Raw genomic sequence first — 15,909 nt, 5'->3', positions numbered from 1 at the left:
GTGATGGGCAGGTCAGCCGCGGTAACCGCAATGAAGGACAACATCATTAAGCTCAATATCGGCAGCGGCAAAGCAAACAGCCTGTCCACGTTCATCAGGGTGATGCATTGGCACTCGCCGCCAAGAGGACGTTTTAATTGTGTCTAAACATGCACGGCTAGACATGCAAACACACACACACACACACACACACACACACACACACACACACACACACACACACACACACACACCTCCTAGAAACCTGTGTGTTGGGTGTTTTGCAGAAGCTTTGTTTTGTGTGAAGCCCCTGTTGTTGCTTTGTTTTTCTTTTCATGCTATTCCTCAGTCAGTAATACACACACACACACACACACACACACCACGTTGTCTGACATCAATTCTGTTGTAAACTTGTACAGAGGAACTTTCCCATCATGCATTTGGTGCACTTGGCTGAATGGCGTCAACAGGTTTGACACACAGAAATGCGAGTAGATCTGCTGCAGTTACAGGTGACAGAATCATCCATAAATCTGATTTCCTTCAGATTAACACTTGAGAGGCCGGTTCTGTTGTTGCTGGCACAAATACTGAAATATTGATCTCGCTTACCGGAACAAAGCCGCAGGCACGAGCTCACCGTCGGTTGATACCACTGCTCTCTTCATGCAGCCGTTTTCAAAGCCCAAAGTCAAGTTTTGACAAAGACTTGTCCTGTGACAGGGCAGGACAGTTTCACACGCAGGCCGCGTTTGAACCCCGACCTTAATTTGCAAGGCGCATTTCAGATTCATAAAAAAAGATAAATTTGGACAGATGCTTTGATCTAAATCAGCTAAAACAGAACAACTTCCAAGTCACTTCCTGTCCAACAGCGAGCTACTCAATCATCTGACTGCTGACTGTGTACAAAAATTACATGTGTATACAAATCACATTATAATAACAAGTAAAGTATGTAAGTAATGTCTAAGTTGTATATTCACCATTATTTGATTAATTATCTCGTCGGAGTTTTTGATGATGTGCTAATTTGCAACAGGAAAAAGACTTTGTCAGCATAATGAAAACTACAGGCCTGCTGCTGACTTCAACCCTTAAACCAAACTCAATCTCCCTTAGACTAAACTCAATCTCCCTTAAACTAAACTCAATCTCCCTTAACCCAAACTCAATCTCCCTTAGACTAAACTCAATCTCCCTTAACCCAAACTCAATCTCCCTTAGACTAAACTCAATCTCCCTTAGACTAAACTCAATCTCCCTTAAACTAAACTCAGCCTCCCTTAGACTAAACTCAGCCTCCCTTAGACTAAACTCAGCCTCCCTTAACCCAAACTCAATCTCCCTTAACCCAAACTCGATCTCCCTTAAACTAAACTCAGCCTCCCTTAGACTAAACTCGATCTCCCTTTAACTAAACTCAACCTCCCTTCACCCAAACTCAATCTCCCGAAGACTCAACTCCAACTTTCTTAGCTTAAACTTTATTGTATGTGGACAGAGAATTCCTACTACTGCCATCAGGCAGACGATATAAGGAGCCACCATGAAGGCTTCGTAGGTTTAAGCTCTCATTTGTCCCATGAGCAGTCAAAGCACTAAATAACAGATAACTACAACTAGAACAGCACAGGACTGGGAGAGTGCGGTACCACACCAGGCATGGTCATGATATTTTATTCACTGTGTGTCTTGTTTGCTCACTATGGTGTATGAATTTTACTGTATGTCTGTCTCATGGGTATGTAATGGATTGGTGTATGGTTTGTATGTACAATAACGCTGTACCTTGTAAGCCCAAGACAAATTTCTCCTCAGAGACAAATAAAGGAATTGATTGATTATTAACCCAAAGTCAACCCCCTTCAAACAAACAGAAAAATCACTGACTTCAACTCTTAACCCAAACTCAATCTCCCTTAGACTAAACTCAATCTCCCTTAAACTAAACTCAATCTCCCTTAACCCAAACTCAATCTCCCTTAGACTAAACTCAATCTCCCTTAGACTAAACTCAATCTCCCTTAGACTAAACTCAATCTCCCTTAAACTAAACTCAGTCTCCCTTAAACTAAACTCAAACTTTAACTTAAACTTTATGAACACAAACTCAATCCCCCTCAACCTAAACTCAGCACGCGTGCACACACACACACACACACACACACACACACGTGCATGAGGAGCCCTGTGTGCGCCTGTGTGTGTCTTTTTGTCCTGTATTTGACAGTTTTCTGTTCTTGTTAATTTCCACTGAACTTTTCTTTTCTCTCAGTGCTTCTCTGACCTGCTGAAGCCGAGTCTGAGGGTCCGGAGAGGTAAAACAAGGCGGATTTGTAAAAAAAACTACACGTTTATTTGTAGCAAACAAAAGAATAAAGGATCAAATAAAAGCAACAATCAGAGTGGACCAGCGCGACTCTGACAGCACCCATATTATTAACACTTGAGGCAAAGTTATTGACACGTTCTCTGACAACAATGTTCTTATTAACAGCATCTCATGATGAACGCACAGAGAGGGCGCCTGCAGCGTCAATGACCTTCATAACAAGTTCCAGCTCATTATTTAGCGTTCCAGCTGCATCTTTGCCGCTGCAGTCGATTCTCACAGCTTTTACCAGCTAAACAGGAGTTTCCTGCCGCCTGGGAAGCAGAGACGAGCCGCTGATTCCATCAGAAACACTCATTAACTGAGATAACGGCTTTCTGAAGCCTCCAAACCTGCACGAGGGTCCGCAAAGACACATTTTCACTTTCATCAGTGACCAGAAGCTGTAAAAACCAAAGTATCATCCAATTATCAACATTCCAAAGATTCTTTCATGACTCACGGCATCAATCAGTTTTATTGAGCACAAGTGATTTCTTTTTAATAAGTTACCAAAAAATTCAAGTATTGTGTGAAGCAAAATGAATCATGAACTTCATAGATATTGAATTATCGGGCACGAGTGTCATTTATGATCGAGAAGTAGGTTCTGGACTGGAACACGGAACCTGCGGTGAGTTCTTTTTTTTTAATTTTCCGGACATTTTCTAGACTGAGCGAGTCACTGAGTCATCGGGGAAGATTAATCAAGGATTAGCCCCACCCCTTCTCGCTCAAATGGCGATAACTATTTGTATTGACGCCGTACAACCTAGAAACAAAGCTGTCTACAAACGTGTGCACTCAAGTGATCCGCAACCAAAAACCTAATTTCAAAGTACAAGAAGGATGTAAATGTATTTGTCTCGCTGCAGGCCAGTGAGTAAAATATTCCAGCGTTTTGTTTGTTTTTCCCCGGTGTTGTTGTTGTCATCAGTACATCAGTCTGAAACAACATGAGACCTTTGTCTCGACAACACTCGCCGACAATGATTCATTATTACCCAGGATAACACACGAGCGGGCCGTGAAAATAAGCATAATATCAGGAGTGTTTGTGAAGATTGCATGGCTTTATGTAAAAAATGGTGCCATTATTTCCTCGCTTTCTTCAAAAACAAAAGGATAAATATATCCATTTTCTCAACTTTAGTCCCATTTCATGCTGTTCTCTTGCTTTTCATTTCACGCTCCGCTTCAGCCTATTTATAGATGAGATGGAGGAGGGAGGCCATTACTGAAGGAACAAACCTGCTTGTGTGTCCTTGTCATGCATCCTATTGTCGTCAACTTAGTCTGACTGGGGTCTTTGTGTGGGTGGTTTCCCCTAAACGTCAAGTCACAACGCGCCCTCCGTGAGAGGGAAACGAAACGGGGCTTAAAGCCGCCATTGCGGCATTAAGGTCTCACTAAAAGGTTCCTGAACAAACATCCAGGATTAAAAACTGTGATCGTTTTTCTGATTAAAGGACCGAGTGTGCAAAGACGCAGTGGAGTGAGAGCAGCGAGACCTGGCGTTGAAGTGGCGAACTGCCGGACGGCGCCAAAGACCCTGCAGTTACATCAGAGGAGGGCGGAGTGACATCAGGCTGCTCAGTAACCACTGGCGTGATCAACAACATGCACCAGTGTGACTGTCGCCGCTTTCCCGTGGAATCCGTGGCGGTCCGACTCCCTGGGGGTCAGGGGTCAGCGTCAGTCTGATGGTCCAAACAGAACCGTCTCAGAGCCCAGCAGCAGCAACGCCATTGGGACGTTTTTTTTCTCAGGTAAAACTACAAATGGTCTCCAAGTGCTACTGTCGTTCATCAAATTGCTCTGAAATGATCTTAAGAGTATCGTTCACTGCCATCGTGGCGGCGGCGGTTAGAATCTTTCTGAAGTTCTGACTGGATGACCTCAAACGCAGTTCAGACGGCGAGTAAATGCTCCTGCAGGTAAGTGCGATGCCTCAATAAAGGAGGGGCAGGATGATGAACGACTCAGGTGCACCCGTTTGCATCCAGATGAAGAGCCACGTCACGGCTGTTGGATAGCGATGATCCTTCTGCCGGCTGCCTCCGGCTCATCAGTCACGTGACCCGTCAGCGTCACATGACAACGGCATGGTGGCCTGTCGTGCGAGAGATAATGCGGGACACTTCACAGCCGCCTGTTTACTATGATGTCTGCTGTCGACGTGGCCTCTGGAGTCTCTCATCTAGAGTCCTATCTTGGTTAGCAGCGTGTGTGTGTGTGTGTGTGTGTGTGTGTTGGGGGGGGGGGCTCCCAGCACACTTGCTTCCTATTACACTTACAAATATTGAGCTCATGCATAATTGAACCCTCCTGCCCACATCCCAAACGCTGCAATCATTATTTATTTTAACGGCACTTCAATAATTTATGCCCTTGTGTACAAGAGCCATCAGAACAGACTGCTGCTCACTTAATTACCAGCCCGAGTTCTCCGCTACGAGAATTAGCCAGGATTAGACCCCACACACACACACACACACTCACGCGCGCTCACACACGGGTTTCTAATGAGCTAGGAGTTAGCCCAGCTAGCTCGCACACTCGCCTATGTGATCATTTCATATGTGAGTGGACGCGCCGCTCGTCACGCAGCGCCGGACACATCACAGCGGGATTGGATGGGATGGTCGGCGCACACGCTCGGATCGATACTGGATTTAGCTGTTATGTCCACTTAGAGCTGATATAATAGGAATAATGGATTCCAGTGGGAGAGCTCTCCGATTCGCTCCGATTCAGGCCTGATTTATGGTCGCTGCTACTTTAAACGGGCCGTTTAAAAAATGAGACTTTTCATAATAAATACTTTCCAGAGTGCCGCAGATCAATTGTGCCCGGAGAATGATGAAGACAGATGTTTTTTTCTGTACTTGGCTGACTCGTCGGATTAGATTTATGTACTTTAGCATCTCTGCTGCCTGGAAAAGAGGCTTTATGCTGCAGAAGATGGATTAAGTGGCTTTTCATTTGAGTGTTACTTAGAGACAAAAAAAAAAAAAGGTGGCAAAGAAAGAAAAGTAGAAAGACGGCTGCAGCGGTTTGACTTTGGTTGTCTGACAGGTTCGACTCCACACAGACAACAGATTTATAAAACCTCCAGAGGAAAAGAAGCAAACGGAGTTAAACGTTTATCAAGTGATTCTGTTTGAACGAAACCAAACCAGTTGCCTCACTGGCAGGAGTGTCCGGCGGAGACGTGTGCGGCGTCAGCGGCGTGGAGCGCGGTTTTAACCAGCATACATGTCGGTGCAGATGCTTGAATTCACACCACGCATGGATTTCCTCACTTTGAAATTTAAAAAAAAAGCAACGTTACTTTAAAGCTAATTATCAGTCTGAAAACGTCAATCCACTGTTGCTGAGGGATCAAGCCCCCCCCAATCTGGTGATGTGACCTCCTGAGGAGGTCATGTGATTGAGCATTGCGTGCGGTGCTGCTGAGGCGTTGGACGGTGCGATCAGATCGGATATGTGATACACGTCTGTCACCTCAGGCCGACGCTCCACTCTTGCCAACACCCTTTAAACGTGTTTGTGTGTGGGGACAGGATTTGAAGGCATGTAAATGTGACACTGCAACACAAACGACATCCAACACAAATCTACTCCTCTGGATGTTTTTATGTTTTTGTGCAGCAGCTGACAACCCGGCGCCGGTGTGAAGACCTCAGCCGCCCCCGCCCCCACGCTGTCATCAGCGCCTCATGAATAATCCTATTAGATGAATAAAGGGGAAAAGATTACTACAGGCACCCATAATGGTTTGCCAAAATCTCGTTTTGAGACATTGAACCTTGCTATTTATCCGAGCGGACGGCGTTGTGAGTGCACTGATGCGGCAGATTTAATTTATGGCGCGTTATTAGACATTATCAGGATCCTGCTGCTGAATAGGAAATAACAGCTGTCCTTTTTCTGTGTGCGGAGCCACACCGGACCGGACTCTTCCCCGATAAGATAGGCTCCGACTCTCCTCTCTCCTGGCGCGACTTTGTCATTTAAGAACACTGTATTTTCCTAATTTATTTCCTTTGTCACTGCAGGCGCAGATGACACGTTTGGGTCTGAAGGATTTGGATGTTACAGCGCGGCGGGGCTTTTCAAATTGAGACAGCCATCGCTCTCCCAGAGTGCATTTATCTCCCCAGTGCTGAATGAACCTTAACAAGTGCGGGTTTTTTTTGCAACAGAAAATTCACGGTAACAAAAGATTCCTGCCGCCAAAATGAGACGGGGAGCCACAGAGACGGAATTATATTGATAACTCAGAATAAAGCAATTTCTTTTTTATCATAGTTTCATATTGCGCCCTGTGCAATGGCCCGTGAGGTAAATTTACTCTGGGAGCACTTCCCTGCAATATATAGTCCTCCCCCCGTCCTCTCACGCCGCGGCTGCCATATTTGCTCTCTAAAACCAGTCCTAATGTATCAATTGTTCTGATCTGGCTCTGCTGGAGTGTGAACAAACAAATTGGATTGTGCCCCCGTCCCTCAAATAGCTTTCCCCTTATCCACCCCCGCCTGGCCTACAGAGGCCGTTCACTCCATATTTCCATGGAACATCTCAATCCAGGCAATTTCTCTATCACACACACACACAGAGTCAGACCTTTAAAACCATTTCCCAAGGTCAGAACAAATGGCCACACACTGTAGTGGCGTATAATGATAAAAGCACTCCGAGTGGCTGAAGCTAAAGTGCCTTTCCAAAAAAGACAAAATGGCCTCTCCATCCCCGCTGTGTGTCACTCCTTCAGTCTGCGGGGAAGCAGCATGGCAGGGACGACACCACGGGTCCGGGCGGTTTCATAACGGCTTTTACTCCGGTACAAAATGGGCATCTTAGTGGGTAAAGCGGGCAGAGAGTTTCAAATTCTCTTTCTCCGAGTCCTGAGAGTTTATGTGTTTTCTCTCTGCTGTCAGGAAGGAACGGCGGTGCAGTGATCAAAGAACAGAAGGTCCTCCCCTTCGGCTAAACAGCAGCTCTATTAAAATGATTTTCTGCCTCAAGAGAAGCTGATGGACAAACACAGCCACTCTCAAAGGAATAATTCATGTTTGACCTGTATCTCCACCTCTTTTGCTTTCTCTGCATCTCATTTCTGCTTCCTAAACATCCAGACAGGCAGAAATGCTTCTGGAAGCTGACACTAGATTCTAGTCTTTTTTCCAAACCTGTTTTTTTTCCCTTGGGTTTCATTCCTTTCAAATCCATATTCTCTGAGTCACATGCCACGAAACGGACAAGTCAACTTACCCAGCATCTTCAGCTAAAATCACGTGGAGGGTGCGCTGCCACAATCAGCAGCACTGCGGCTCTTTTATTCTCCCTCTGAGTTCCAAAAGTCTGGTCCTGCACAAGCACACAACGCAGGAAGCTACGGGGCTAAAGAGAGGAAGAAGAGACCTGAGTTAGCCAGCTAGCACTGAGTTAGCCAGCTAGCACTGAGTTAGCCAGCACGAGCACACCACTGATCAAGTAACAGGTTTGGGTACTGCAACTGAAATGAACCGGTGTTAATGAGCGCTAACTACCTGAGAATGGATTATCAAGTCAGGGATGAGGTGTGTTTGTAGTACAACAGGAAATAGTCATCTCTATGGCTCCCCCACCAACAGGAAGTGATCATCTCCTGGCTCCTCCCCCAGCAGCCAATAGGATCGCTCCATGTGATAGTGGTGATTGAATCAGTAAATCAGCGCTGGTGAGCAAAAGTTGATGATCTTCCAGGTTCAGTTCATCAAGATCGTCTTCACTAATGAACCCTCTGATGATTTTTGAACCACAAGTTTTCAGGAATGTTCCCAGTAAACCCTGCACTTGTCAATCCTCGCTGAGCGGAGTCACCAACTTAAATCCAAGTCCACCAGGAGCAGATTCCACATTTCATTTTTCATCTCCAACCTGTGAGTTCCCTGAAGCTTGAAGTCATTTTGGTCACAGTCTTGTCGTTTTGACCACATGGAGCGTGATGCGGCCTTCCGGCTTCGCTGGCAGGCTGTTGAACCAGATGAAGCCGGGACAAGTTGTTGACAAGTGAACGGATCTGAGTTCATCATCTGGGGTTGCTGAGGCAGAGGCTGCAGAGGACCATTACCTGCCACAACTCATCCATCACGCCGTGACCTGGCCAAACGGTAAGCACCAAATAATGACTTCCATTGATCAGTTCACTGATTCCTGCCCCTCCTGCACACTCACACATTCCTCCTCCATTTTGCTCTCTGTTGCCTCCATCCATCGCTCTGAAGAAGAAACCGTCAGAGGGTCTGGTTGCCGGGCCAGCCGCCGTGTCACAGCCTTAATCTAATTGTGGACACGTGAAGATTCACATTAAGACGCTCAATGAGGCTTGGCGTAACAATTCTCTTCACAAGCTTCCTGTATCATAAGTTACAGGAAAAGCCCGCTTCTCTGATTAAAGCAATTTATCATCTGGGCCGTTATTAAAAGGCATCCAGTGACATGCAGAGTTATCTTGCATCGCTGCGGACGACACACAAAGCTCAGAGGCTCGCAGCAACATCGAGGGGAGCTGACATTTCCACCGTACCTCTGCACTTCAGCTCACATCAGACTTTTATAGTTTCCATTTCTTTCAGATTTTAATGTTTTACTCTTAACCTCGTCAGCGGGAGCAGCAGGAGCGCTCCACAGCTGCCCTCTAATGGCTGTTATATATTACACCCATAGTTCAACGTCTGCGGCCGACCACCATGAACAATGAGCGGCTACGTTTATCCCAGGACTGAAATATATCACGGGCTAAGAGTTAGCCGTGACTAGCTCAAGCTAACGTGACGTTGCTGTGTGTAGCTTTCAAAGATGGCGGATCCCTCTCATGAGAGGAGGGTGGGGCCTCCTGTAGTTGTGCCAACACTCACGGAACATTTCTGTCACAACCTTTCAAAGGTTTGACTGGACTGCACATGAAGAACAGCCAACAGAACCTCAACCAGGGTAAAGTCCCACTTTGTGAAGTGAACTCGTCATTTACCGACAGGTTTTCTCGTGGTTCAGACGCCGGCTACTTGTTTACGGCACTAGTTAATATTTGTGCACAAACTGAGGCAGGAGCGTCTCGGGAGGGCTGGGTCTCCTTATAACCGCCGTCAAAGTCACATCTTGGATCAGTGGTTTCACTCAAACCCCAGATTTTTGTCTCTTTTGCTTCAATTTACTCCTGAACCGAAACGCAGTGAAACATCGAGAGCCACAGTCCAGCCCCCGTCTTGGCAGAGCCGAGCTCGCCATGCGGACAAACAGGTCCTCCAAGTCGAAGGATTGGACGAGAAGTCAGAAGCTCTTTGCCAGCTGACGGACAGACGGACACAGTTTGGATCTGGATGAGCTGTCAAGTAGCCGGTGCCTCTTCATAGGAGGAGACGGTTAATTTGACCTCAAGAGAGAGCCGAGAAATTGATTTCAACTCTGTTAAATTAAGTCGAGCGAGGGACTCGGGGGCAGCCATCTCACGGGCTCATTTTATCCCGATGTGGAGATGATGAGGAGCTGAGCTGCCAATGGTAACTTTGTCAAGAGTCTACTGACATGCTGGACTTGCTCAATCTCTAATTGCACGTGCATGCACACACACACACGCTCTCTCTCACACACACACACACACACACACACACACACACACACACACACACACACACACACACGTTAGCTATCAATACAGTAAACTGCTACACCCAGAGTGGAGGCCAGATACTGTCCACCTTTTAAAAAATCATTACAGAGCCTCATCGATGAGTAGTCAGTCAGATGGGAGCGGCGGCGGCGGCAGCCGTCCCAGGGACGACACACAAGGCAGCGGTACGTTTCTATGGTAACACAGCGCTCTAAAGACAAGTTTGAGGGTCTGAAAATGTCTGGAAGTCGATTTGGTTGACCATCACCAGCCCCTCAACCAGCGCTTGGACCACGGATGTATTTATGCAGGCGTATGCACCAGCGCGTGGAGTGGGCGGGGTCACTCCTGTGCAACTGGAGGCGGAGCTGGAGGTGCTGAGACCAGATGGGATCAGGAGCAAGACTTCGCAGGCTGCTGATGGGAGCCAGAGGGGCACGAGGCAGTTTGGGAGTAGCAGAGGAGGAGAGGAGGCGAAGCAGAGGATTCCAGCGGGTGGAGGAGTCTACGAAGGCGTAGCTTAAAGGAGGCGGTCATAGAAGGAAAGTATATGTAAGACACAACGTTCAATTACTCTAACGTTCAGTAAACGTGTGTCGTAAATGTAGGAAGAAGCTGATCATGTAAGTGTCATGCAGCGAGGCCTTGTTTTGGTGGGTGGAGAAGGAGGAGGAGGAGGAGGAGGCGGAGGTTTCAGCTCCAAATCGAGTGATGGAGATCGACAGCACAATCCACACATATGCTCGACTAATGGGGCAAATCAGCGGCGAGGAGGAGGCCGAGCGGCCACAAACACAAGCACGTTTGATGGACAGATGGGAGACAGAAATCATGAGGTGGAGAAGAGGATGTCCCGGCAGAAATTGGTTGCCAGCGCAAGGCTAAATTGACTTTTTAGGGTGGAAATGAGAAAGTGTTTTATTTTAATCAGTGAAATTGTCTGTTTTGACCTCCAGCTCGCTCAGACAAAGGCAGCTGCCTCCAGTCACGTTCACTTTCTCTCACAGACGGACACGGACGCACACAAGGCCGGGCAAATTAGTCTTTTCACGTGCTGCACACGGAGACGACGCAAACACCTGTCCGCCATCATTTATTTTAGGGTCTGCGTGACCTTTTATTTTAGCAGGATGGTCTCTTCAGATCAGAGTTGTTTTAGCGGAGTCCCAACAAAATGACACAACAATTATGTTCCAAAAACACACACACACACAAACACACACACACTGAAGGGAGACACATCCAGGCATTAAAAATACCATCAGGTAAATCAAGCTGACTTCGCAGTTCAGTTACTTCTTAACAACGACTCGGTAACGGTAAACTTTGTCATCTGGCTACGTCTCTCTCTCTCTCTCTCTCACACACACACACACACACACTTCCACCCTGGCTGGGAGGCCTGAGCAGGTGCTAGCCCTCCTCTGATGGTGATGTCTTCAAGCAACGATGACTTTTGTCCTTAATTTTACGTAAATCGATGATTGGTTGTGCGAAAGCGTCCCCATGTGGCCGCCAATACGAACCTGACCTGTGAGCTTACACACACACACACACACACACACACACACACACATACACACACACACACACACAGTACTGACCCACAACTGACCAACAACTTTGAGCTTGTTTTTATTACTTTGTTACTTTTAATTCAGGGGGAAAAAAATAGATGCTTAAATAACGTCAGAGATTCTGCGCCTGCAGCGTATGATCAAGTTCATTAATGACGCCGTTAACAGAAACGGTCCGACTGATCCAGTGGATCGTGAGTCGGCACGTTAATTAACGTGTGAAATAGAGAACAGAAATTGGTTTTGCATTAAATGCATGTGAGAAATGCAGTCATAGTTTGGTTTAAGCTAATCTGCTAGCAACAGCTAATGCTAGTAACCGTCGCGGTTGGTTAGCCCTCTGACTGGCTCGCCATGGTGTTAGCATAGCGTTCTACCCCACTATTAGCGAAACACTGAGTTACATTTGACAAGTTCAGCCCAGACAGAGGCTGACACGCGTGTCCTCAGCCCGGAGGTCAGGTTCTCTCGGGTGACATGTCAGCACGCCACCGTTTGACCTTCATGGAAACAGACGCAGATTTAACTAAAGGGGATATTTTTTTTCCTCTTAACGGGACGAGACTAATCGAGGGATGTGTGCATGTGTGTGTGTGTCGCAGGTAAGTGAATAGCTGATGATGCGTTAACAGTCAAACAGCCTGTTTTTCATGGTCTTTGTCTCTATAATAACTTGCGTGATGGACAAAAGTCTTTTTTACACAACAGGAATTTTCTATGTGAGCCATAAAAAAAATTATGTAGAAAAGCACAAAATGTTGGATACTAAGCAACAGAAAAGTCCAGGTATGGAGCAGGGTCCAGGTATGGACCAGGGTCCAGGTAAAGACCAGGGGTCCAGGTATGGACCAGAGTCCAGGTAAAGACCAGGGGTCCAGGTATGGACCAGGGTCCAGGTAAAGACCAGGGGTCCAGGTATGGACCAGGGGTCCAGGTATGGACCAAGGTCCAGGTAAAGACCAGGGGTCCAGGTATGGACCAGGGTTCCAGGTATGGACCAGGGGTCCAGGTATGGACCAGGGTCCAGGTAAAGACCAGGGGTCCAGGTATGGACCAGGGTCCAGGTAAAGACCAGGGGTCCAGGTATGGACCAGAGTTCCAGGTATGGACCAGGGTTCCAGGTATGGACCAGGGGTCCAGGTATGGACCAGGGTCCAGGTATGGACCAGGGTCCAGGTAAAGACCAGGGGTCCAGGTATGGACCAGGGTTCCAGGTATGGACCAGGGTTCCAGGTATGGACCAGGGGTCCAGGTAAAGACCAGGGGTCCAGGTATGGACCAGGGTCCAGGTAAAGACCAGGGGTCCAGGTATGGACCAGGGGTCCAGGTATGGACCAGGGGTCCAGGTAAAGACCAGGGTCCAGGTTCTTCTATTATTTATGTTTGAGTTGTTTATTTTTGGCTTCATGATTTAAAATGCACAGTAGTTCAAGAACACTTCAAGGCTCTGTGTTCCACCAATGCACAACAACAAGAACAATAGAACCAACAAACAAATCACAGTTTGATTCAATGTTTAATAGTCGTTTTAAATACTTGACACATGAACTCGGAGGGTTTACTTCCATAAAATCGGCACAGGAATGAGTTCTAGAACTCGCCATGCGGACATACAGGTTCTCCAAGTCGAAGGATTGGACGAGAAGTGAGAAGCTCTTTGTAGAACGTCCGGTTCCCTCGTTTCAAAGTCAATGAGTTTTAAGTTAAAAGGTGTAAGTCACGCGTTCCTTCACAGACTACCGTTAGCTTAGCACTGCTAACCGTAGCATCCAGGCTTCCAGCATCATCAGAGGGTTCATTAGTGAAGATGATCTTGATGAACTGAACCTGGAAGACCATCAACTTCTGTTCATCAGAGCTGATTTACTGGTTCAATCACCACAATCACATGGAGCGATCCTATTGGCTGCTGGGGGAGGAGCCAGGAGATGATCACTTCCTGTTGGGGGAGGAGCCAGGAGACTACAAACACACCTCATCCCTGACAGGATCACTTCCTGTGATAGGACTTCCTGAATGGTCACTCTTGGGTGACAACAGGTGGGCGTGGTCGAACAGCATTATGTAAAAATATCGCCTCTTTAAAGAAAGTATTTTAAAACACTGACTTTGCCAACTTCGTCCATGAAGCAAACAGATTAAAGGGATCGCCGGCAGGGGCCGTAACCCACGTGCTTCACATATGTACCTTTCATGTAAATCAGTGCCGTCAGGAACTGAACCGCTGCCGTGTACCGACTCGCTAAATTAACTCATTATTTTTTGATCAGTGATGAAGTCAAACTCCCTCTGAACAACATTACTGTCAGTAACAACCACTTCCTCCTGCAGCTTCTTACGGTTCGTCTTCTCTGAGGAGAGCGAGGCAGCGGTGGCGTTAATATTTACCCCGCTGAGGAAAGGGCACAGCGCTACACAGAAGCAGCAGATGATTTTAAAATGTCATTTTCTAGTTCACTGCCCTGTAACTCCGCCGCTGCTTTAAAAGAAAACAAACACCGGCATTTAAATCACAGCCAGCTCAAATAATCAGGAACACTCACAACTGCGAAATGTCAGCGAAACACTGAGGAGCCATCAGATATTTACAGGATCATCCAGTCAGAGTTGAGCAAGGAGGAAAACTACAGCGGCACTGATGAGGTCTCACTGATAGGACGACTGTTTAACAACCTAAGAAAGTGAAGTACAACTGTGACTTGGAAGTACACGAGGCCTTGTCACCAAATATACTCCAACAGCAGCGAGTACTTGAGGTTGTTGTAATATGGCTTCACATCTTTTATAAATTCACCCGAAAAAGTACTTGTCTTTCGAAGATACTCACAAACAGGCGAGTGCTTCATGGTGCAATGCTTCTTTGTAATTCCAGAACGCAGAAAGAGCCAGCCACGCGTCGTTAGCTTGTCGCTAACAGGGACTGACGGCTAACAACAGCGAAACGGTCCTAAAGCAGCCGCAACACCGCGGTTCAGTTTGGAGCTTTGAAACTTCAGTCAGCTCAGCATAAAAACGTACGTGTTTTTGTTTTTTTTTAAACGCCACGTTCCTTACATTTTCTGACAAGAGAGACAGCAGTGGCGCCATGACATCATCTTCCTGGTTCACGATTCGTCATCAGGGGCGTTCGTTAATTAGTCGTCAGTGTTATCGGCTCCACTTCCTGAAGTGCGTGAGCGCGAGTGTTTGTTGATGCGGCGATCGAATGTTTCTGAGAGTCAAAGGGCACGAGCCGCGGCGCCGCCACTCCCATGTCTCACCGCCGTCCCAGCAGTGCCAGCTGGTCGTTGTCTCACTTGTGTATTTGCATTCACGGTGCTCGTGTGCAGGCTGGTGGTGGGGGGTGGCCCAGGACCAGGACTCCCTGGTTGTCACTCCGGAGTGAAGCCATAACTTCAGCTCTGCCTGACTGACCGAGTCCGACTTGACACTCGCCGCCGCCGCCTGCCTCCAGCCATCATCTGTGAAGCTGAAAGCCGGATCCTGCTGTGACTGATGGGAAGGTCAGGAGGTGTGTAATACCTTGGAAAAAAAATAAGAACCCCCCTCCCACCGGCCAAGCAGAACATGTCGCACTGATCCAAAGAAAAAGGGATTTGTGTTTGGTTAGAAATCTTATTTTCTGGAAAATGAAAGGCAACCTACAGGAAGTGATGGAGGGAAACCAAGTAGTGACATGCGGTAACACACCGAGAGACATTATACTGCATCGTAGGGCGCCGCGGGGGGTGGTGGTGGTGGGGGGGGGGGGGGGGGGGGGTTCTGTAGTCCAACGGGAAGCTAACATCTCCACGGTTCCCTCAAATGAAAGCCAGCGACCGTGGGACTGGAAAACGTGTTCATCACTTGTGTTCTGCCTCTGCCCACATCCTGCGTTCGGCGTTCTTCCTTCCTCTCGTTCCTCTTCTTACAGTTGTTGAAGGTGAAGACAAGCATCCTTCCCGTTTTATTTATTTATTTTTCGCCCTGTAAACAGCGATCTTTCTTTTTGACGTCCTAACCAGCACGCCTCGCAGATTCTTGGAATAAAAATGAATAAACAAAATCTCAGTCATTCTCAAAACAGCTTGACGCCGTCGTTTTCAGCAAACATTACTCAAACTGACAGGAAGTGTGTTTGTTTTGGACTATTTATCCACATTTGCCGCTCTGATGAATATTTCTGGCAGCAGGACGGCGCGTGAGAGCCCAAATGTGAACGACGTACAATATGTTCAGTCACGACTGCTGCCCCTTCCTGTCTCCCTCTGTATGGAACCCTTGAACGTTTCCTCAGCGCCAGTAAACGTGATGGATACGAGGACTTATCTCCTCAGCTA

The 15,909-nt window shown here is 47.2% G+C and overlaps 1 long non-coding RNA gene across 1 annotated transcript in view; it reads right to left on the bottom strand.

Annotated features, from left to right (window-relative positions):
• Nucleotides 1-15,909, bottom strand: part of LOC147251578 (uncharacterized) — a 37,939-nt gene that overhangs the window by 17,332 nt on the left and 4,698 nt on the right. The window contains exon 3 of the long non-coding RNA XR_015118973.1: nt 7,634-7,762. This is a non-coding gene — a long non-coding RNA (uncharacterized LOC147251578). The remainder of the gene's footprint in view (nt 1-7,633; nt 7,763-15,909) is intronic.

The sequence above is a fragment of the Aulostomus chinensis genome, chromosome 13 (assembly GCF_037954235.1).
Source record: "Aulostomus chinensis isolate RoL2024-O1b breed Wild chromosome 13, RoL_Achi_v1.0, whole genome shotgun sequence".
In the NCBI taxonomy this organism is placed as follows: domain Eukaryota; kingdom Metazoa; phylum Chordata; class Actinopteri; order Syngnathiformes; family Aulostomidae; genus Aulostomus; species Aulostomus chinensis.
Note: the sequence above shows the minus strand (reverse complement) of the source record. Positions and strands in the feature narration are given on the sequence as shown.